At 40.8% G+C, this 21570-nt stretch overlaps 2 non-coding genes across 2 annotated transcripts; one reads left to right on the top strand and one right to left on the bottom strand.

The window, feature by feature from the left end:
* Positions 1 to 14800: 14800 nt before the first annotated feature.
* Positions 14801 to 14932, bottom strand: LOC125998472 (small nucleolar RNA SNORA51). The gene has a single exon (XR_007492038.1). It is a non-coding gene; the product is annotated as a small nucleolar RNA SNORA51 (small nucleolar RNA).
* Positions 14933 to 19527: 4595 nt separating this feature from the next.
* On the top strand, positions 19528 to 19599 carry TRNAC-GCA (transfer RNA cysteine (anticodon GCA)). The gene has a single exon. It is a non-coding gene; the product is annotated as a tRNA-Cys (tRNA).
* The last annotated feature ends 1971 nt before the right edge of the window (positions 19600 to 21570 follow it).

A 21570-nucleotide genomic window follows, 5' to 3' on the forward strand; every position in this document is an offset into this window, starting at 1 on the left:
ATGGCCACCACTAGCTGGGGGAATCATCTAGAATACATCCATTTAGAAGAACCAAAGAAGACAAAGAAGAACCAAAGAAGGTTCTTCTCTCCTAAGTAGAAATAGTCACCAAGGCAGTGGCTATGAATAAGTCAGCTGTGTGATCAGGACATAGGGATTCATGCTCTGCATTAGCATGTACCCTCTTCCCTGGAACCAACTGGATTGGTGATGAAGTCTAACTTTCAGGGATAAGTGATATATTCTCCTTCCCAAATGCACTAGATCCAATGGCTAGAGAACTACATTCTTCCTACTTGATCTCATTGAGAGTTGCTCACGGCCCTATAAGTCCCACCTAGCTATCTAAGATTCAACTAGTGGGCTTTAAAAGAAAATGCATATCTGTAGTTAACCATTTATTTTCCATTCATAAAGCATGATAGCTTAATAAAAAAGAGAACATTTGAAATAAAAGGAAAATAAAAGGGAGGAAGAGAAAAGAAAGGGAGAAAGAAAGGGACGGACGGAGGGAGGGGAGAGGAAAAGAAAGGAAGAAAAGGAAGGAAGAAAAGGAAGGAAGGAAGGAAGGAAGGAAGGAAGGAAGGAAGGAAGGAAGGAAGAAAAGGAAAGGAAGGAAAGGGAAGGAAGGAAAGGAAAAGAAAGGAAGGAAAGGGAAGGAAGGAAAGGGAAGGGAAGGAAGGGAAGGGAAGGAAGGGAAGGGAAGGAAGGGAAGGGAAGGGAAGGAAGGGAAGGGAAGGAAGGGAAGGAAAGGAAGGGAAGGAAGGGAAGGGAAGGAAGGGAAGGGAAGGAAGGGAAGGGAAGGAAGGGAAGGGAAGGAAGGGAAGGGAAGGAAGGGAAGGGAAGGAAGGGAAGGGAAGGGAAGGGAAGGGAAGGGAAGGGAAGGGAAGGAAAGGGAAGGGAAGGGAAGGGAAGGGAAGGAAAGGAAAGGGAAGGAAAGGAAAGGGAAGGAAAGGAAAGGAAAGGGAAGGAAAGGAAAGGAAAGGGAAAGGAAAGGGAAGGAAAAGGAAAGGAAGGGAAAGGGAAAGGAAGGGAAAAGGAAAGGAAGGGAAAAGGAAAGGAAGGGAAAAGGAAAGGAAGGGAAAGGAAAGGAAGGGAAGGGAAAGGAAGGGAAGGGAAAGGAAGGGAAGGGAAAGGAAGGGAAGGAAAAGGAAGGGAAGGGAAAGGAAGGGAAGGGAAAGGAAGGGAAGGGAAAGGAAGGAAGGGAAAGGAAAGGAAGGGACAGGAAGGGAAGGGAAAGGAAGGGAAGGGAAAGGAAGGGAAGGGAAAGGAAGGGAAGGGAAAGGAAGGGAAGGGAAAGGAAGGGAAGGGAAGGGAAAGGAAGGGAAGGGAAGGGAAAGGAAGGGAAAAGGGAGGGAAGGGAAGGGAAAGGAAGGAAGGGAAGGGAAAGGAAGGGAGGGAAGGGAAAGGAAGGGAGGGAAGGGAAGGGAGGGAAGGGAAAGGAAGGGAGGGAGGGAAAGGAAGGGAGGGAAGGGAAAGGAAGGGAGGGAAGGGAAAGGAAGGGAGGGAAGGGAAAGGAAGGGAGGGAAGGGAGGGAAGGGAAAGGAAGGGAGGGAAGGGAAAGGAAGGGAGGGAAGGGAAAGGAAGGGAGGGAAGGGAGGGAAGGGAAAGGAAGGGAGGGAAGGGAAAGGAAGGGAGGGAAGGGAAAGGAAGGGAGGGAAGGGAAAGGAAGGGAGGGGAGGGAAAGGAAGGGAGGGGAGGGAAAGGAAGGGAGGGGAGGGAAAAGGGAGGGAAGGGAAAGGAAGGGAGGGAAGGGAGGGAAGGGAAACGAAGGGAGGGAAGGGAAAGGAAGGGAGGGAAGGGAAAGGAAGGGAGGGAAGGGAAAGGAAGGGAGGGAAGGGAAAGGAAGGGAGGGAAGGGAAAGGAAGGGAGGGGAGGGAAAGGAAGGGAGGGGAGGGAAAGGAAGGGAGGGGAGGGAAAGGAAGGGAGGGGAGGGAAAGGAAGGGAGGGGAGGGAAAGGAAGGGAGGGGAGGGAAAGGAAGGGAGGGGAGGGAAAGGAAGGGAGGGGAGGGAAAGGAAGGAAAGGAAGGGAGGGGGAGGAAGGGAGGGGGAGAAAGGGAGGAAGGGAAGGGAAGGGGAGTGGATGAAAGGGATGGGGAGGGGATGGAAGGGATGGGGAGAGGATGGAAGGGAAGAGGAGGGGATGGAAGGGGAGGGGAAGGGAAGGGAGGGAAGGGAAGGAAGGGAAGAGAAGGGAGGGAAGGGAGGAAAGAGAAGGAAGGGAAGGGGAGGGAGGGAAGGAGAGGGAAGGGAAGGGGAGGGAGGAAAGGGAGGGAAGGGAATGGAGGGAATGGAGGGAAGGGAAGGGAGGGAAGGGAAGGGAAGGAGGGAGGGAAGGGAGGGAGGGAGGGAGGGAAGGGAAGAAGGGAGGGAGGGAGGGAAGGGAGGGAAGGGAGTAAGGGAGGGAGGGAAGGGAGGAAGGGAGGGAGGGAAGGGAGGAAAGGAGGGAGGGAGGGAAGGGAGGAAGGGAGGGAGGGAAGGGTGGAAAAGAGGGAGGGAGGGAGGGAGGGAGGGAAGGGTGGAAGGGAGGGAGGGAGGGAAGGGGGAAAGGGAGGGAAGGAAGGGAGGGAAGGGGGAAAGGGAGGGAAGGAAGGGAGGAAGGGAGGGAAGGGAGGGAGGAAAGGAGGGAAGGGAGGGAAGGGAAGGAAGGAAGGGAGGGAAGGGAAGGGAGGGAGGGAGGGAAGGGAGGGAAGGGAGGAAGGGAGGGAGGGAGGGAAGGGAGGAAGGGAGGGAGGGAAGGGAGGAAAGGAGGGAGGGAGGGAAGGGAGGAAGGGAGGGAGGGAAGGAAGAAAAGGAAGGGAGGAAGGAAGGGAAGGAAGGAAGGAAGGAAGAAAAGGAAGGAGGAAGGAAGGAAGGAAGGAAGGAAGGAAAGAAGGAAGGAAGGAAAGGAGAAGAAAGAAAGAAAGAAAAGAAAGAAAGAAAGAAAGAAAGAAAGAAAGAAAGAAAGAAAAGAAAAGAAAGAAGAAAGAAAAGGAAAAGAAAGAAAAGAAAAAAGAAGAAAGAAAGAAAGAAAGAAGGAAAGAAAGAAAGATAAGAAAGAAAAAGAAAGAGAAGAAAAGAAAGAAAGAAAGAAAAAAAAAGAAGAAGAAAGAAAGAAAGACCAAGATGCAACAAGTAAAAGATGTCCCTGCAGCTATACCCACCATGCTTGGCAACTGGAAATGTAGGTCATTCCCTAAGAAAAGTTCTTTCCTTTCTACTATTCTCGCAATAAGGGTAAGGGGTCTGGATTAGTCCCAGATACTCAGGCAGCCCAGAATCTAGCTTCTCTTATATACTCAGTCTGAACTAGAAACAGGCATCTATGGCTCAAAACACACTCCTGCCACCTTCTGGCATAATGTCACAACTATGGATCTGGAGGGCAGTAACCACAACCTCTGAATCTAACCCCACACACACTGAACACTCTCACCACCACCACCACCACCACACACACACACAGGCACACACACACACATCTAGTAAATGTACTTTATCATTGTGCAGACAACTAAATTAGGGTCATCGTAGCATGGGAAGGCAGTCTAATCAGATTGGTAGAATAGGAAATCCCAAAATGGTATAAGCCAGGATGGGAAAAATGATCCTCCGCTAGGAGATACCAGCATGGGCATCAAAGTAAAGCATAAACCAAGGTAAAGAGCATTAGAAACCTGACTCAAAATGTGGGGTCCCATTGTCTCTGTTCACAAGGCCAGATGGATACACTGGGGTCCTGACAAGTTCATGACAGTCCCCAGCATTAAGCTGATTGAAGAAACAGAATCCAGAGACAGAAACTCAGACAGAAAGATACCCCACATCTTCATGACTGAGATAGCTGTCATGGCTGCACTACAATGAGTCTTGAGTCTTGAACAAAGCTCAGGATGTGGCTGGGCCCATAATCATTCAACATGTGTGGATGAAGTGACAGTTCCATACAAGGGGTAAGGTAGAGAGGAGTTGACATGATCCTTATTCTCAAGGAACTCTTAGCAAGCCAAAATGTCCCCCAAACAACTGAACAATTCATCTGTGATATTCCTGTAATATCCTGTAATATCTGGCCTCGCACTCAGCCCAGGACATACAACAGTAGACTGGACAAAGCCCTGAAAATTTTTTTTGAAAAAAAAATTGCAAAAAATCGCATTAAACATTTGCATACCCCAAACGGAACTGCTCGGGGTATGCGAATGTTTAATGCAATTTTTTTCTTACTAATGCAATTTTTAATATATTTTATTTTATTTAAACACCTTGATTACATACATGATTGTGTTTGGGTTTCAGTCATGTAAAGAACACCACCCATCACCAGTGCAACATTCCCATCACCAATGTCCCAAATCTCCCTCCTCCCCACCCAACCCCCACCTGTACTCTAGACAGGCTTTCCATTTCCCTCATACATTCTCATTATTAGGACAGTTCAGAATGTAGTTATTTCTCTAATTAAGCTCATCACTCTTTGTGGTGAGCTTCATGAGATGAGCTGTAACTTCCAGCCCTTTTTTCTTTTGTGTCTGAAAATTATTATTGTAAGAATGTCTTTCATTTTTCTTAAAACCCATAGATGTGTGAGACCATTCTGCGTCTTTCTCTCTCTCTCTGACTTATTTCACTCAAGATAATAGATTCCATGTACATCTATGTATGGGAAAATTTCATGACTTCATCTCTCCTGACAGCTGCATAATATTCCATTGTGTATATGTACCACAGTTTCTTTAGCCATTCGTCTGTTGGAGGGCATCTTGGTTGTTTCCAGAGTCTTGCTATTGTAAATAGTGCTGCGATGAATATAGGTGTAAGGAAGGGATTCTGTATTGTATTTTTGTGTTTCTGGGGTATATTCTTGGAGGTGGTATAGCTGGGTTGTATGGGAGCTCGATTTCCAGTTTTTGGAGGAATCTCCATATCGCTTTCTATAAAGGTTGAACTAGGTGGCATTCCCACCAGCAGTGGATAAGAGTTCCTTTCTCTCCACATCCCCGCCAACACTGTTTGTTCTCATTCTTTGTGATCTGCGCCAATTTCTGTGGTGTGAGGTGGTACCTCATAGTTGTTTAGATTTGCATCTCCCTGATGATTAGTGATGTGGAGCATTTTTTCATGTGTCTTTTGGCCATTTGTATTTCTTCTTTGTCAAAGTGTCTGTCCATTTCTTCTCCCCATTTTGATGGGATTAGAAGTTTTTTTCTTGTAAAGTTCTGTCAGTGCCTTGTATATTTTGGAGATTAGCCCCTTGTCTGATGGGTATTGGGTAAATAGTTTCTCCCACTCAGTGGGTGGCTCTAGTATCCTGGGCGCTATTTCCTTTGAGGTGCAGAAGCTTCTCAGCTTAATATATTCCCATCTGTTAATCTCTGCTTTCACTTGCTTGGAGAGTGCAGTTTCCTCCTTGAATATGCCTGTAGTCTCAATGTCCTGGAGTGTTTTACCTACATGTTGTTCTATATATCTTATGGTTTCGGGTCTGATGTTGAGATCTTTAATCCATTTGGATTTTACCTTTGTACATGATGTTAGCTGGGGGTCTAAGTTCAATTTTTTGCAAGTGGCTAGCCAGTTGTGCCAACACTACTTGTTGAAGAGGCTTTCTTTGCTCCATTTAGGATTTCCTGCTCCTTTATCAAAAATTAGGTGATTGTATGTCTGGGGAACATTCTCTGAGTATTCAAGCCTATTCCACTGATCTGAGGGCCTGTCTTTATTCCAATACCATGCTGTTTTGATAACTATTGCTTTTTAGTACAGTTTAAAGTCGGGGAAAGTTATTCCTCCCATATTCTTTTTCCCAATGATTGCTTTAGCTATTCGAGGGTGTTTATTGTTCCAAATGAATTTCAAAAGTGCCTGATCCACTTCTTTGAAGAATGTCACGGGTATCTTTAGAGGGATTGCATTAAATCTGTACAATGCCTTGGGGAGTATTGCCATTTTGATGATGGAATTTTTAAAGGGGTGATGGGTATAATGGCTCCAACTCAGACTGCGCTGGCAAAAACTCCTACAGGAACATGAGACTGACCCTGGGGAATACTAAACCTAGTGATGTGGGACTAAGGAGGGTTCCAGGAGGCAAGAATAACAAACATGAGACATGCATGGGCATTTCTGTTCTCAAAGGTTTAGAACAAGGGGTAAATAATTCTGACACTGCAGCCACATGATATTCTTAGAATATGGCCATGTAACTTATTATCCTGCAGCCATTTTAAGTATGGGAACTGAAGAGAAACTACACACTAGGTAAGGTGATCGCAATGGGGTTTGATCCCTACCACTACATATGCCCCCAAGGCCTACCAGGAGTGACCCCTGAGTACAGAAAAAGGAGTAAACCCTGACCCCAGCCAAATATGACCCCCAAACCAAAAATATAATAAAGTAGTCCTATAAAGTAGACTTCAGGAATAAAGCAAAGCAATATATCATTTATTCCATTAAACACATTTTCTAGTTTTGGTCAGAGTATGCTTCACTCTAACCACTGTCAGACCTAGATTATTATCATTATTTTGTAACATGCATTTGCTTTTTTCTTTTAGAAAACTGATTGCATACAGGCTTTTATTACTTTATCATGGGTAGCATGGCCTCCTAGACCAAATAGATACTTATATAATTGAAGCAGAGCATTCATGGTGATTTCTGAAAAAGAGGTAGGTTACCTGCTACCTGCTGTTGCCTGGAAATATTTAGACAAAATGCTGAAAAGGTCATCAGTGACAGAGAAAAGACCAAAGGAAATGCAAATTAGTGCAAGCCACATTTATGAAAAGGTGGGTAACTGGAGCTAGAGGAAGGAAATGATATATTTTTAAAAGAGTTTCTGAAAAATGTGGGCATAGGCAGGTCCCTGTCCTGAGCTAGTGTCACTGCTGCCAACTTGGAAATAGGATGCTCTTATAGCACATGAGTCTGCATATGGCTGCAAGTAACCAAAAGATTAACACGCAGTTAACTCTGACAATAGTTATTTTGAGCTTAAGGAGATATCTTAGGAATGGGAAAGGAGCATACCCTGCATTGCAAGGATCCCAACTTAACCTATAGCACACAAGTGTGTGCTAGTCCTAGAGACCCCTGAGTAATTTAGTGTCTCTGACAGCCCCCACACCACTAAATCCAAGCAATACTGCATTGCCAGACTTAAGTATTGAACCATCCAGCTTGGCCAGCCAAGTTTACCAGGAGTAGCCCCATATCCCCTGAGCATTACTTGGAAAGACCCAAAATATATATTTTATATATATTTATATTTTATATATTTATAATATATAATAATATAATATTATTAATCAAAAATTAATTATAATATATTAGTATATTATAAATATATTTATATTGATATATACACATATGTATGTATATATACAGTTGCTATTTACTTAACAAATCTACAGATATCTTGGATACTCAAATGAGTCATCAAAGAGTCAGAAAGATAGTACAGTGGGAAGGCATTTGGCTTGCATGGGACTGACCCAAACTCAACCCCCAGGTCCCTTTATGGTCTCCTGAGCCCCAGGAGTAATCTCTAGGCACAGAATCAGGAGTAAGAGCAGGAATAAGTCCTGAGTCTCACTGGGTGTGGTTCCATCTCCCAAAAAGGAATCAAATATGTCTTCATGAATCCAGGAATTACTGCCCAATCCTTGCTACCCTAAGGACAATCTTTTGAATCATCTTAATCTTTAGTATTAAAATCTCAAAGTTACAAGGCAGGAAGCAGAGGAGTGGATGCAGCTGGGTCAGAGAAATGTATTAGCTCATTCGTACTTCGTGCCCCACCTCAACTTCCAGGGAGCCAGAAAAAAAAAATTGGCTCACCTCGAAATGCTGAGACACCATAATGAACTCATTACCTGAGTTTTTTTGAGCATTAGACATGTTGCTAGGGATTAAACTGCTATTCTTGCAAGGACTGAGAGAAAGAAATTGAGAGTCCCTGTCTCATAGGCTAACCTTGTGATACTTGTTATTGGATATTTAAATAACCCAAGTCTAGTTCTTAGCAGGTAGCTGTTTGAAAATTTCTCCCTTTCTTAAGAGTATGAGTAGATTTTTTGATAACCCTAAATGAAAGTAATGACCCGTGGTAGTTTTTCTAAAACACAAAAATGTGGGCAGAGCAAAAGCATGGTGGATACGATGTTTGACTTCCATGCAGCCAACACCAGTTTGATCCTGAGCATCCCATATGGTCTCCCAAGCCTGCCAGAAGCTATTCTGAGCACAGAGTAAGGAGTAACCCCTGAGCACCACTGGATATGGCCCAAAAACTCAAAAATAAACAAATTAATGATAAAGAAATAATTTTTTGTTGTTGTGTCATATTTGATTTGATTTAATTTGGTTTGGTTTGGTGGCCAAACCCACAGTGCTTAGGGTTTATTTACTCTGGTTCAGTGCTCAGGTTTACTTCCAGTGTTCAGGAAACCATATGTGGTACTGAAGGTTGAATTGGGGTGGACTGCAAGCAAGGTAAGTGCCTTTACTATCTCTCTTGTCCCCATCATAATCTTTTTGTTTGATTTGGTTTGATTTGGCTTTGGAGCTACACTCAATGATACTCAGGGGCTACTCCTGGCTATGAGCTCAAAAATAGCCCTGGCTTGGGGGCCATATTGGATGCAGTTTGTCCCAACTCAGTAGCATGCAAGGTAAACACCCTAACATGCGCCACCACTCCGGCCCCCCATCATAATTTTATGACAAATTTTATTAAAAGTATATGCTAGGACACTAAATATGCAAGCTATACACTAAATACTAGAGTAGAATGTGTAATAAATATCAGTAAATTTGTTCATTTAAAAAAAAAAAACGGTAGTTTCACACTGATAATTTTATGGAAATGATGATGTGCTTCTATGAATTGATGCCCAGTTGGTCAGCATTAGGAGAGACCAAATAGCACCTCCTACAAAGAGAGGAAAAACAAGTCATGTATCAAATGAAACAATTACACAGATTTTCCCTTTCAAGACCTTTATTCAGCTCCTTGCAATTTTGGACACAGAGAAGGTCCTGATAATGCAGAAGCAAAGAGCTCCAGGTCTCACCCTCACAGAGAACTTGTCTTTAATAGGAAACTGACCATGAGGTGGGGATGGCGAAGGTAGTTGGGGGGCCTTGGAACAATGGTGGAGGAAAGTGAACACATGGGTGGAGGGTATGGTGCTGAAATAATTCATGTATGTAATTCTATTAACAGTTTGTAAACTATACTGCCCAAAATTTAAGAAGAAAATTAAACATTTAAAAATTTCTTTATTTAGACATTTTCCATATAAACAAATTGATGAAGGAGAGTCTAAGTGAAACAAGAGGCAGTGATTTGAGAAGTAGAATATGTTAGTGCTGGCAAATTATTTTGACAAATTAGGTTAGGCTGGTTCCAGAAAACCAGATGAAGTGAGAATATAGCAAAGGGTTGTGACCCAATACAATGGGCTCATGTGTATTAAATTTGACAAGAAAGGGAGGATCCAAGTGTAGTCCAAGAGAGAAGAATTTGAAACAGAACCTTCCAGGTGTTAAATAGACACGAGGCCTACTGTCCCATGTTGGCCAATGCAGACCTAGTAGGAAAAAAATAAAAATTTTTTTGGAAAATAGTAACTATGTAGACTATTAAAGAGAGAATCTATCTTGTGACTTGTCTGTTGCAAGTCAGCCCCTGAAGAGGTTAACTGATGGAGGGATAGAGGATGAGGTCTTTCCCCTCCAGCTCGGAGCACACATCTGCCACTCTGTTCAGCAGGCGGTTCTGAGGTGAAGCGGTGGGTCAACAGCTCGCAAACAGTCAGGCTTGTGGAAATATTAGCTTTATTCGGTGGACAAGACTGAAGTCCAAAGCCTCAGCATCAGTTCCAGCCAAAAGCCCCTCGCCTTCCACAGACCCTTGTTTTTATCCCCCAGAATCAGGTACCACCCAATGGTGGGATCAGATACCACCCAATGGTGGAAGCAGAATCAGGTACCACCCTAGGGTGGGGGCAGAATGCCAGGTCACAGCCTAGGGTAGGGCACAATCACTGATCAGGGTAGGGTCAGTAACATAATAATCCCATAAAATGTTTACATACACAACATTGTCGATAGTATATGATTGGTGGTTTGGCAGCTGGTAAGGAAAGTGATACCCAACTGTTAAAGAAATAAGCTCTCCTATTCTAGAAGGGTCAAAAGACACCCCCCCCAAAAAAAGAGAGATAATGGCCTATTTAATTGTCATGTGAACTGGCTTCTAACCCTAGACCCCGAATAATAGTAAGAAAGTTCTAGCACTCTTATTCATCTAAGAAATGAGGATCAGGGAGATAGCTCTGAAGTCACAAAAGGCACAAATATGTGAAGACTTTGTACACATATAACTGCCTGTGATTGACTTGCCAGCCTTCAGTCAAGGAGTTTCCCATAAATCATCCCAGCTTCTGCACTAAGACAGGAGAGAACAAGAGCAGGGAGGCAGAAGGTCACTCACAGGTCCCAAGGAAGCCCCAGACTTCCATGTTCCTGTTGTAAAGATGAGTACTAACTCCTAACACCAACATGGTACAGTCTCCCCCAAGTCATGTTCCAGTTGTTCAGGAAAAAAAAAAAGAGCTTCCTGGAGTGACTGTTAAAACACAAAAGCAACTTCTACATATCTGTGTCTCTATTCATGAAAGGTGGGGGGATTTACTCATGGGGCTGCAATTAGCAAAAAGTAAATTCAGCCTCCCAAATAAATACTGTGAACTGATTGCCATCAGCCCTCCCCAAAGCCCAGTGGTGATTAAAGGGCATGTTATCGAAGCTTCTCCCATAGTACAACTAGAACAGATGGTTCCGAGTGATTGGCAAAGCCAAGTGATATGGGGACAAATATGAATAACAATCAGCAGAACTTGTCAAAGGTTGCCAGGCATTGCATCCACAAAAACAGGTGTGCTGTGAGCTATTTAAGCACTAAGGATTTTGTTTGTTTTGGTTTGGGGGGCATCCCCAGCTGTTCTCAGGCTTACTGATAGCTCTGTGCTTGGGGATCACTCCTGGTGATGATTAGGGAGCCATATTGGACACTAAGGATTTAAATAAAGCTGGCAGTAGCCCTTCAGCCAATCTCTCCTCTCGTATTAAATAACACAGTCACATGGTGACACACCAAGCAAAGTGCAGGCTTCAACCAGTTCACTTTTCCTTGACCTGACATCTGAAGTCTAATCCAGGATAATTGTGACTAATCCAGGGTAATTGCTAATCCAGGAACCACGTTGACTGCTCAAATGTCCAGAGCAGAACATCAACTGGTGCCCAGATATCAGGAAGAGAGAGAAAGGAGTTAGGATTTTTGATCCAATCTAGGATGCCTGGGGGATCATCATGAAAAGCTTTCATGGGCATATTACTTGTTAGTTATCAAAAATGCATTTTAACTTGGAGTTCTATGTATTTCCTCTGCTCCACCTGGAAATCACAAGAAGAAGCCAAAAGAAAGGAACCGAAGAAGTTAATTGCCCCTCTTCCTCTAGAAATTTCTTAACTCATTCTTGCTCCAGTAGAAGGGTTTCTTAAAATGAAGATTGATTTCAAGCCAGAATTTATTTTTACAAGTTTGGGCAGATTGAAGTATATCATTTTTGGTCTCTTCCTTGACTTCACAAGAAGAACAAATTTCTTCTATCAACCAGAATGGTCTCTGTCATTTTTTCATGTTTTTCAAAGACACCCAAGAACCCCAAAAGAAAAGCTTGATCTTCAGGCTCTTTATTGGGGACCAAATTCTCCATAAAACACTTTCTCCACTCATTAGTGCTCACTGCCAGCCCACAAAGAAGTTATTTTCATCCTGGATTTTACACATAAGTGCACCACAGTCCCTTTATTTTTAAGCCTCTACCCAGGGCCATATAACTAATTAAATGGCAGACATAGGATTCAAAGTCATGTGTGCTCCCATATTCTATATGCTAGAAGAAAGTCCTTCAGGCTAGAAAAAAAGGAATTACACTATAACAAGGTCATTGGCATCCTATTCACAAGCTACTGTCTATAAGGGTCATTTCCAAGGAAAGGATTTGTGCAAGTGAAACTATCTTCTTTTTTTTTATTAAATGTAATTTTTTACTGGAAAGAATGATTAATGATCTATGTTCATTCCAGCTTGACCATTGTGCAGAACTGCATATTTCTTCTGAATGACAAGCAAAATGCCTGGTGTCATTTCTTGGATAAGAAGGAAAGAAAAAAAAAGAAAGAAGGAAAGAAAAAGAAAGAAAGAAGGAAAGAAAGAAAGGAAGAAAAAAAAGAAAGAAGGAAATAAAGAAAGAAAGAGAAAGAAAGGAAGAAAAAAAAGAAAGAAAGAACGAAAGAAAGAAAGAAAGAAAGAAAGAAAGAAAGAAAGAAAGAAAGAAAGAAAGAGAGAGAGAGAGAGAGAGAGAGAGAGAGAAAGAAAGAAAGAAAGAAAGAAAGAAGAAAGGAAGAAGTAAGAAAGAAAGAGAAAGAAAGAAATTAAGAAAGAAAGAAAGAAAGAAAGAAAAGAAAGAAAGAAAGAAAGAGAGAGAGAGAGAGAGAGAAAGAAAGAAAGAAAGAAAGAAAGAAAAAGAAGAAAGAAAGAAAGAAAGAAAGAAAGAAAGAAAGAAAGAAAGAAAGAAAGAAAGAAAGAAAGAAAGAGAGAGAGAGAGAGAGAGAAAGAAAGAAAGAAAGAGAAAGAAAGAAAGAAAGAAAGAAAGAAAGAAAGAAAGAAAGAAAGAAAGAAAGAGAGAGAGAGAGGAGAGAGAGAGAAGAGAGAGAAAGAAAGAAAGAAAGAAAGAAAGAAAGAAAGAAAGAAAGAAAGAAAGAAAGAAAGAAAGAAAGAAAGAAAGAAGAAAGAAAGAAAGAAAGATAGAAGAAAGAAAGAAAGAAAGAAAAGAAAAAGAAGAAAGAAAAAGAAAGAAAGAAAGAAAGAAAGAAGAAAGAAAGAGAAGAAAGAAAGAAAGAAAGAAAGAAAGAAAGAAAGAAAGAAAGAAAGAAAGAAAGAAAGAAAGAAAGAAAGAAAGAAAGAAAGAAAGAAAGAAAGAAAGAAAGAAAGAAAGAAAGAAAGAAAGAAAGAAAGAAAAAGAGCAAATAGTCAATGAATTCTTGGACTCTGACAACAGAAAGGAAGTAGCAAAGCCGAAGCCAGACTGGGGAGAAGGTAGTCATGGAGAATTGTCTAAAAGACCCAGGGACAGTAAGAAGGTTTTAGGTACTCTGTGTATGTTGTTTGGGGATGTGGGTGCTTGTGTAGTAACTTTGCATCCCCAAACCATAAACATTAACACTATCATAAAGCATATACATCAATAAAATTTTCTGAAAAATAAAAACTGACATTGTCTTACACACACACACACACACACACACACACACACACACACACATGCTAGAATATATATTCTCAGCCTGGGCCTTCAGGGGTCCTCAAACTTTTTAAACAGGGGGCCAGTTCACTGTCCCTCAGACCATTGGAGGGTCTGACTATAGTAAAAACAAAATTTATGAACGAATTCTTATGCACACTGCATATATCTTATTTTGCAATGAAGAAATAAAACAGATACAAATACAATATGTGGCCCGCGGGCCATAGTTTGAGGACCACTGGGAGGTATTGGGGATATAAGGGAGCTCTCCTATTAGGAAAATGTAAATCTTCTGAAGAGAGGAATTCTCTCCCTGTATTCATAAGGGTTTTCATCTTCGGTGCTAATAAATCTGTTTGCGAGTCAGATGAATTGCTCATGGCTTCATTGCTAGGAAACAGGGAGATCAGAATGATCCCCAGTTGTGTTCACTTAGGATTTGTCTGCATGGACAAGACCGAAGTGCACAAAGACCCAAGAGAAAGAGATCAGGAGCAAAGGGAGGAGGGATCAGAGGAGGGGGTTCCATGATGCAATGCCCCAGAAGAAGATTGCTATAGTTTTTTTCTTCAATTGGTCCCTAATTGTAATGAATATTTACTTCAAACACACTGAGACAAGCCAAGGCAGGTTTCTTTGCTAGTAGGCTGAGTCCAAATAGCAAGGATGTCTGGGAACATCAGCAGAGTCTCATAAGTCATTTTATAGGGCAATTTCACAAGGCCATCCTTCTGATTTACACTCAGTGGTAAGCATTGGGACTGTGGGAACTCACATACAACATGGTACCAAATACAGCAAAGACATAAGGTAAGGAATACACCAGGATTACATCTAAGGAAGTTGAGTACAGCAAGGACATTAGAAAGTACATGCACGGGGCTGGTGAGGTGGCGCTAGAGGTAATGTGTCTGCCTTGCAAGCTCTAGCCAAGGAAAGGACCACGGTTCGATCCCGGCATCCCATATGGTCCCCCAAGCTAGGGGCAATTTCTGAGTGCGTAGCCAGGAGTAACCCCTGAGCATCAAATGGGTGTGGCCCGAAAAAAAAAAGAAAGAAAGAAAGTACATGTACATGATGATATTTTATCATTATGGCTATAGGGAGTTTCCTAAAATCAGCAATTTCTTTTTGTTGTTGTTATCTTAATTTAAGCACCTTGACTACAAATATGATTGTAGTCATGTTTCAATCACAAAAAGAACACCCCCCTTCACCAGTGCGACATTCCCATCACTAATATTCCCAATCTCCCCCCAACACCTGTATTTGAGACAGGGATTCTACTTCTCTAACTCATTGACATTGTCACCCTAGCTGTCAGTGTAGTTGTGTAGTTATTTCTCTAACTGCACTCACCACTCTTTGTGTGAGCCAGTCCTTCCAGCCCTCACCTCTATTGTCTCTGGGCATTAGAACAATGTCTTTTTTTTTTTTTTTGTCCCTCAATTCACAATACAGACCAGCAAAGGTCCTGGGTGGAGGTGTATATGGGGTGCATTTACTGTACCTCCTCTTTCTATACAATCAGTGTAAAGAACACAGCCTGTGGTAAGAATTGGGAGGCCTTATCTTTTCTTTTCTCTTCTTTTTTACATATATATATGTTAAACATATATATATGTTAAAAATAAAAATATACATATATATATATATAATACTTCACCAGTGCAACATTCCCATGACCAATATCCCAAGTGTCCTTCCTCCCACCCCACACCAGCCTGTACTCTAGACAGGCTTTCTACTCCTCTCATTTAGTCACATTTGTTATGATAATTCTCAGTGTAATTATTTCTGTGACTGCACTAAATGATCCCTGTGGTGAGCTTCATGTCAGGAGCTGGACCCTCCAGTCCTCCTCTATTTTATCTCTAAGAATCATTACACAAATGCTTTTCATTTTTCTCAAAACCCATAAATGAGGGAGACCATTGTGTGTTTATCTCTCTCCCTCTGACTTATTTCACTCAGCATAATACATTCCATATACATCCATGTATAGGAAAATTTCATGACTTCATCTCTTCTGATGGCTGCATATAATGTATATGTTCCATAGTTTCTTTAACCATTCATCTATTGAGGGGCATCTAGGCTGTTTCCAGAGTCTGGCCATAGTAAACAATGCTGCAATAAGGAAACAGTACTCTCCAAACAAGTGAAAGCCGAAATAAGTAGATGGGACTATATTAAGCTGAAAAGCTGAGAAGCTTCTGCACCTCAAAGGAAATAGTGCCCAGAATACAAGAGCCACCCACTGAGTGGGAGAAACTATTCACCCAATACCCATCAGATAAGGGGTTAATATCCAAAATATGTAAGGCACTGACAGAACTTTACAAGAAAAAAAAATCTAACCCCATCAAAAAATGGGGAGAAGAAATGAACAGACACTTTGACAAAAAAGAAATACAAATGGCTAAAAGGCCCGTGAAAAAATGCTCCACATCACTAATCATCAGGGAGATGCAAATCAAAACAACTATGAGGTACCATCTCACGCCACAGAGACTGGCATACATCAGGAAGAATGAGAACGAGCAGTGCTGGCGGGGATGTGGAGAGAAAGGAACTCTTATTCACTGCTGATTGGAATGCCGTCTGGTCCAACCTTTGTGGAAAGCGATATGGAGATTTCTCCAAAAGCTGAAGTTGAGCTCCCTACGATCCAGCTATACCACTCCTAGGGATATATCTTAGGAACACAAAAATACAATAAAAAATCTCTTATTTTTCTTAAAACCCATAGATGAGGGGCCAGCGCGATAGCACAGGTGGTAAGGCATTTGACTTGCACACAGCTGATCCAGGACTGACCTCAGTTTGATCACCAGTGTCCCATATGGTCCCCCAAGCCAGGAGTGATTTTTGAGCACATAGCCAGGAGTAACCCATGAGCATTACCAGGTGTGGCCCCAAAAAATAACCAAAATAAACAAAAATAAAGAGTGAGACTATTCTGTGTCTATTGCTCTCCCTCTGACTTATTTCACTCAGCATAATAAATTCCATGTATACCCATGTATAAAAAAATTTCATGAAATTTTCATAATTAATTATTGAATTTAATTAATTTAAATTTAATTTAAATTTTACAGGAAAATCAGCAACTTCTTAGCTTGATAGAGTTTCCTAACTCATTCTAACTGAAGATAAGGTGGGTATGATTTCAAACTTTCCACCTATTGAAGCTGGAGAGAGGGTAGGGTGCTTTCCTTGCATGATGCTGGCATGATTTCAATTCCCAGCATCCCATATGGTCTCCTAAGTCTGCCAAGAGTTATTCCTGAGTGCAGAGCCATGAGTAACCCCTGAGCACTACAGGTTGTAGCCCAAAACCTAAAAGAACTAAATAAATAGGGACCCTAGAGATAGCATGGAGGTAAGACATTCGCCTTTCATGCAGAAGGACAGTGGTTCGAATCTCGGCATCCCATATGGTCCCCTGTGCCTACCAGGGGTGATTTCTGAGCATAGAGCCAGGAGTAACCCCTGAGCACTGCTGGGTGTGACCCAAAAACAAACAAACAAAAAAACTAAATAAATAAGTGAAACTTTCCACCCACAAGCAAAATCATCCCATTAGAGCACATGTTAAAAATCAATTATAAAAATCAAGGATACATATAAATTTTCATTATAACAATCTCTGAACAAGGGCCTGAATTCTGTGTCAAAACAGAAAAATTAACAGTTGAGTCCATGAACCTTTTCCATGTGAAATCTTAGTGAATCGCTCCAAGGACACTTAGAGCCACAATTCCCATAGAGATAAGAATTCATTGGGTTAGCATCTGTGGCCTTTGGACAGAGGATGGCACCATCACTAAAAGAACAATTCTACCAGGAATGGCAGGGATGGTCAGTGCTAAAAGATTCAAAAACGTAGGACAACTCCTGGGAGATCTATTCCAGAAACTTCCAGAACCTTTTGGGAAAACCAGTACCGCACCACAGAGAAAGGGTGGTGGCAAGAACTAAGTAATGTGGGGTTATTTTCACAATCTATTCTTTGCCCCTGGCCACTCTCCCTAGAATAATTAGGGTTCATTGAAAATAGTGTCTCACTCTTTTGCACAGCTTTCAAGCTCAAAATTAGTCTCTCTCAAATCTAACACAATAATGAGAAAGAAAATGTAAGGACTAATTAGTTTGTCTTGTTTTAAAATGAACAATCTAAAAAGTATGTCAACCTCCTAGCCATGTCTATTTAGATGCACTGAATTTTGCTTACGACATTGTAACGTATTAGTTCCACAGAAGCTCTAATATCAGGTTCTCTTAAAGAGGCTATGCTATTTAAGCCAGCTTTGCATTTCCTGGCTTTTGGTAGAAATCAATTAGTCTAATCCTATTGTGAAAATCTCCTCGTTTTTCTCATACTTTTTTGAAAATGACAAATGCAGTTATAATGACAATTTTTGCATTTGAGTCTTCTGGGTTACTAAGAGCCTAAGAGATTGTTTTCTGTCTTAGTTTTCTCATATAAACTGTAGAAATACCAGAATAGCAGGAGTTGGTAGTATTAGTAAATGGTTATCATTTATTGAGTTTCCATTAAGAGCCAGGCACAATAAAGTAATGAACTATATAATGTGAATTTGCTGAGAGTTTAATATACCCTAGACTCTGCTATTAGCCTTTGCTATTTATGAGTTTGTTTAATCCAAATAGTTTCTATTACAGTCCTTAAAGTCAAGCATAGCAATTCTTATTTGGATCAAGAACCTCTTAAATATAAATCTATTTCCTGAAGAGCTGAAAGTAGCCATAACCTTGGACACATCCCCCATAACATCACACCTCTTGTCAAATCTTGGCCAGAAGCTGAACCAGAAACTATTATTTGCTATATGGATATTACTGGTCTAAGTACAACCAGTATTTAAATAAGTACACTGGCAGAGTTGAGTACAGCTTTCATGCTTTCCTTTGGTTAAATAACATCTTGATTCAGGGGGTAAAGAAGAGAACCCATATATTCAGTGGTCTGGGCCACTGACACCAAAGTCAAGAAACAGGAATAGAAATGTTGAACACAACTGAGTAAGATTTTTCCCAGGGCATAGCTCATACACAGGAATTCTGAGAAAAATTGAAATGGTAAATTAGTAAGTTGGGAGGCTAGGGGTAAGATACAACTCAGAAACACATTAAAGTTATGAGATTGAGAACTGAAGCAAGATTCATGATGATTTATTTTTTGTCTTTATTTTTTGAAGCATGGGCATTTTTGTGGACCTGAGAGTAACATCTTCCAAACTCAGCTAATTCTTATAAATAACACACAACTTGCCCAAGAACATGGGCTTGATACACAAAATAGAGAATCCAAGTCTGTACCATCATCCATTTCCTTTTATCAGCACTAGCCATCTGGAATATTTTCAAATCATCCTTGAATCATCCAATGGTAAGGATTCAGAAAGAATTCCAGCACCATAATCAATTCAATGGGTTCTCAAATATAGGACTGCTGTATTTCCTTTGCCTACTTTCTGGGGAAGACAGTAAGAAGCTGGATTTCTATGAGCATCTTTGCCATCACACTGCCCCCTTGTGTTTCATACTTCCATGATGAGATGGTTAGACCAAGAGCAAAAGAAGTTGAGAAATGCACTTACTGAAGGATCCTCAATACATTCCAGGCGCCTTCCTACTTTATAAACCCTGGGATTTCTCTTCCTTCTTTTGTCTCTGTCTACTATACTTGGTTCCCTGGTCCTCTGATTTCTTTAGCCCCTAAGCTCAAAGCCTTTCCATGGACTTGAGTCCCTGCAGAATCCCTCTTATCTTTGACTGAAAAGTAATCTGCTATCTGGGGAACTTATCTTTTGCACTGTTCACTTTCCCTGGACTTGTAATCTGAAGTAGATCCCTTTAGTCAGTCATTTTAGAGTCCAATTTTTTCATTCATATAAGTGATGGTTTTCAATGTGGCAGATTTCCAAGGCCAGAGAAGTAATCTAAGAAGGAACACTTAGCTGTATATAGATACTGAAAAGATATGCAGGTTGCAGTCCTGGGAGAGGCAGGAGGTGGCATGAGAAGGAAATGGGAGTGAATTATAACTGAGGCTTAATTCCAGTCACAAAATGTTTCTGTGGCGTGGTATAGCTCGTAAAAGAACACCTGGTTTTTAGGAGCTTGGTTGTGTCCTGGGGGTATAGCTCAGTGGTAGAGCATTTGACTGCAGATCAAGAGGTCCCTGGTTCAAATCCAGGTGCCCCCTCAGTGTTCTTTTGCTGATCTTGGCTTCTTTGATGTGAGACTGGTCATAGGGAAAGTAAGCAAAGTGCCAGGATTAATGGTTTAAGAAGATGAGCTTTCTCTTTTGCTTGGGGTCAAGCAGACACCTGGTCTCAAGAATTCTCTCACAGAGCACGATTTCACCCTTCCGACAACACATATACACGCAGACACACTCATATATGCACAACTCATACATATGCACGCAATACATTCAGACATATATGTGCACTCAGATATAGAGTTTTCAGTTGAGAGATCAGTTGCATCTGTGAAATTTATCTGCTGGGCTAGCATCTCTTCAGAGATTAGTGTAAATCTATGGAGCTCGCTAATGATGACCTGGCAGTGGCTGAGAATGTAAGTATATCTGAGCTGCCTTTTTTTTTTACTAAAGCATTTTAAATGATTTTCACGAAGTTTCCTTGTTATATATGAGATTTGCAAATATTTGTTTTCATTCTTTGTACTATCATACTTTTCTATCATACTTTTGTTTAGCTTTGGTTTTGGGGTCCCAATGGGTGCTGTTCAGAGCATATATCTGACCTATTCTCAGAGATTACCCCTGGCAGTGCTATGGGGCCCATATGTGGTACAAGGGTCAGCTAAAAATAGGCAATTGCCTAACCCTATACTATCTTTCTAGTTCCAAATCATTGTACTTTCTTGGTATTTACTTTGAAACATTTTTTAATGCAGTTTAATTTTTTCTTTTGTTAGTTGCGTTCTTCATATCTGAGCTAAGAAATTTTACCTAATGGATAGTCACAGGAATTACAGAAACCACTGTGGTTTTTATGATAATGTTTACTAAGTTTTGCTCTTACTAAATGTGAGACCATACTTTATTTTGATTTAATTTTTGGACAATGTGTATGAGTTTGGGGTTGAACTCATTCTTTAGCATGTGGGAATGCCCACTTGTTCTAGCACATTATGCTGAAAAGAATATTCTTCCCTCTACCAAACTGTTCTGAAATTAATTAACCATGAATTTGAGTATTTATTTATGGATTACCAATATATTTCCATAACCTATGTTCTATCCTGTCATTACCACTGGTATTGATTACAGTTGCTTTGTACTTAAGTATTGAAATAGGAAAGTACAAACCCTTCAACTTCCTCTTTTATTTCAAGATTGCTTTATTATCCTGAGTCCCTTGAGTTTTCATATAAATTTAGGATTAACTTGTTAGTTACTTCAGAAAAAAACTGTGATTCTCACTGCTGGAATTTTATAGAGCAATTTAGGAAACATTGACATGTTAACAATATTGAATCTTGCAATCTTAAGTAGATAACAGATTTTCTTTTATTTAGTTCAAAAATATTTTGTAGTTCTCATGTCTTGCACTTATTTTTTATATTTATTCCTAAATAGTTTTTTTGGGGGGGATCACAGCCAGTGGCACTCACTGGTTGGTTACTCCTGGCTCTGTGCTCAGAAGTCGCCCCTCGAAGGCTCAGGGGACCATATGGGATGCCAGGAATCGAACCAAAGTCTATTCCAGGTTGACCGCTTGTAAGGCAAATGCCCTACTGCTGTGCTATCGCTCCTGCCCACAAGTAGTTTATTTTTTATGTTTTGTAAATTAATTATTTTAATAATCATTTTCTAGTTACATACTGCATAATTTTGATATAGTTTCTTCTCACTTGTGGCTCATTTATAATTATAATGCATTGATTCTAATAATTTTTTATTATTTTGGATTTTTTAGGATTCAATATATAAACCGTGTTGGCTAAAAAGAAAGAAAAGAGAAGAAATCATGTTGTCCGATACTAAAGGTAATTTTATGATTTCCTTTTTAATCTGGATGTTTCTGCATTTAATTGTTCCTTTGCATTTTAGTATATCTCTCAGTATACTAAACTTAATTTTTAAAAGCATGTGTTGATGCCAGATAGATAGTATTAGGAATAAGATATGTGTCTTGCACGTGGT

The sequence above is a fragment of the Suncus etruscus genome, chromosome 20, assembly GCF_024139225.1.
Source record: "Suncus etruscus isolate mSunEtr1 chromosome 20, mSunEtr1.pri.cur, whole genome shotgun sequence".
In the NCBI taxonomy this organism is placed as follows: Eukaryota; Metazoa; Chordata; class Mammalia; order Eulipotyphla; family Soricidae; genus Suncus; species Suncus etruscus.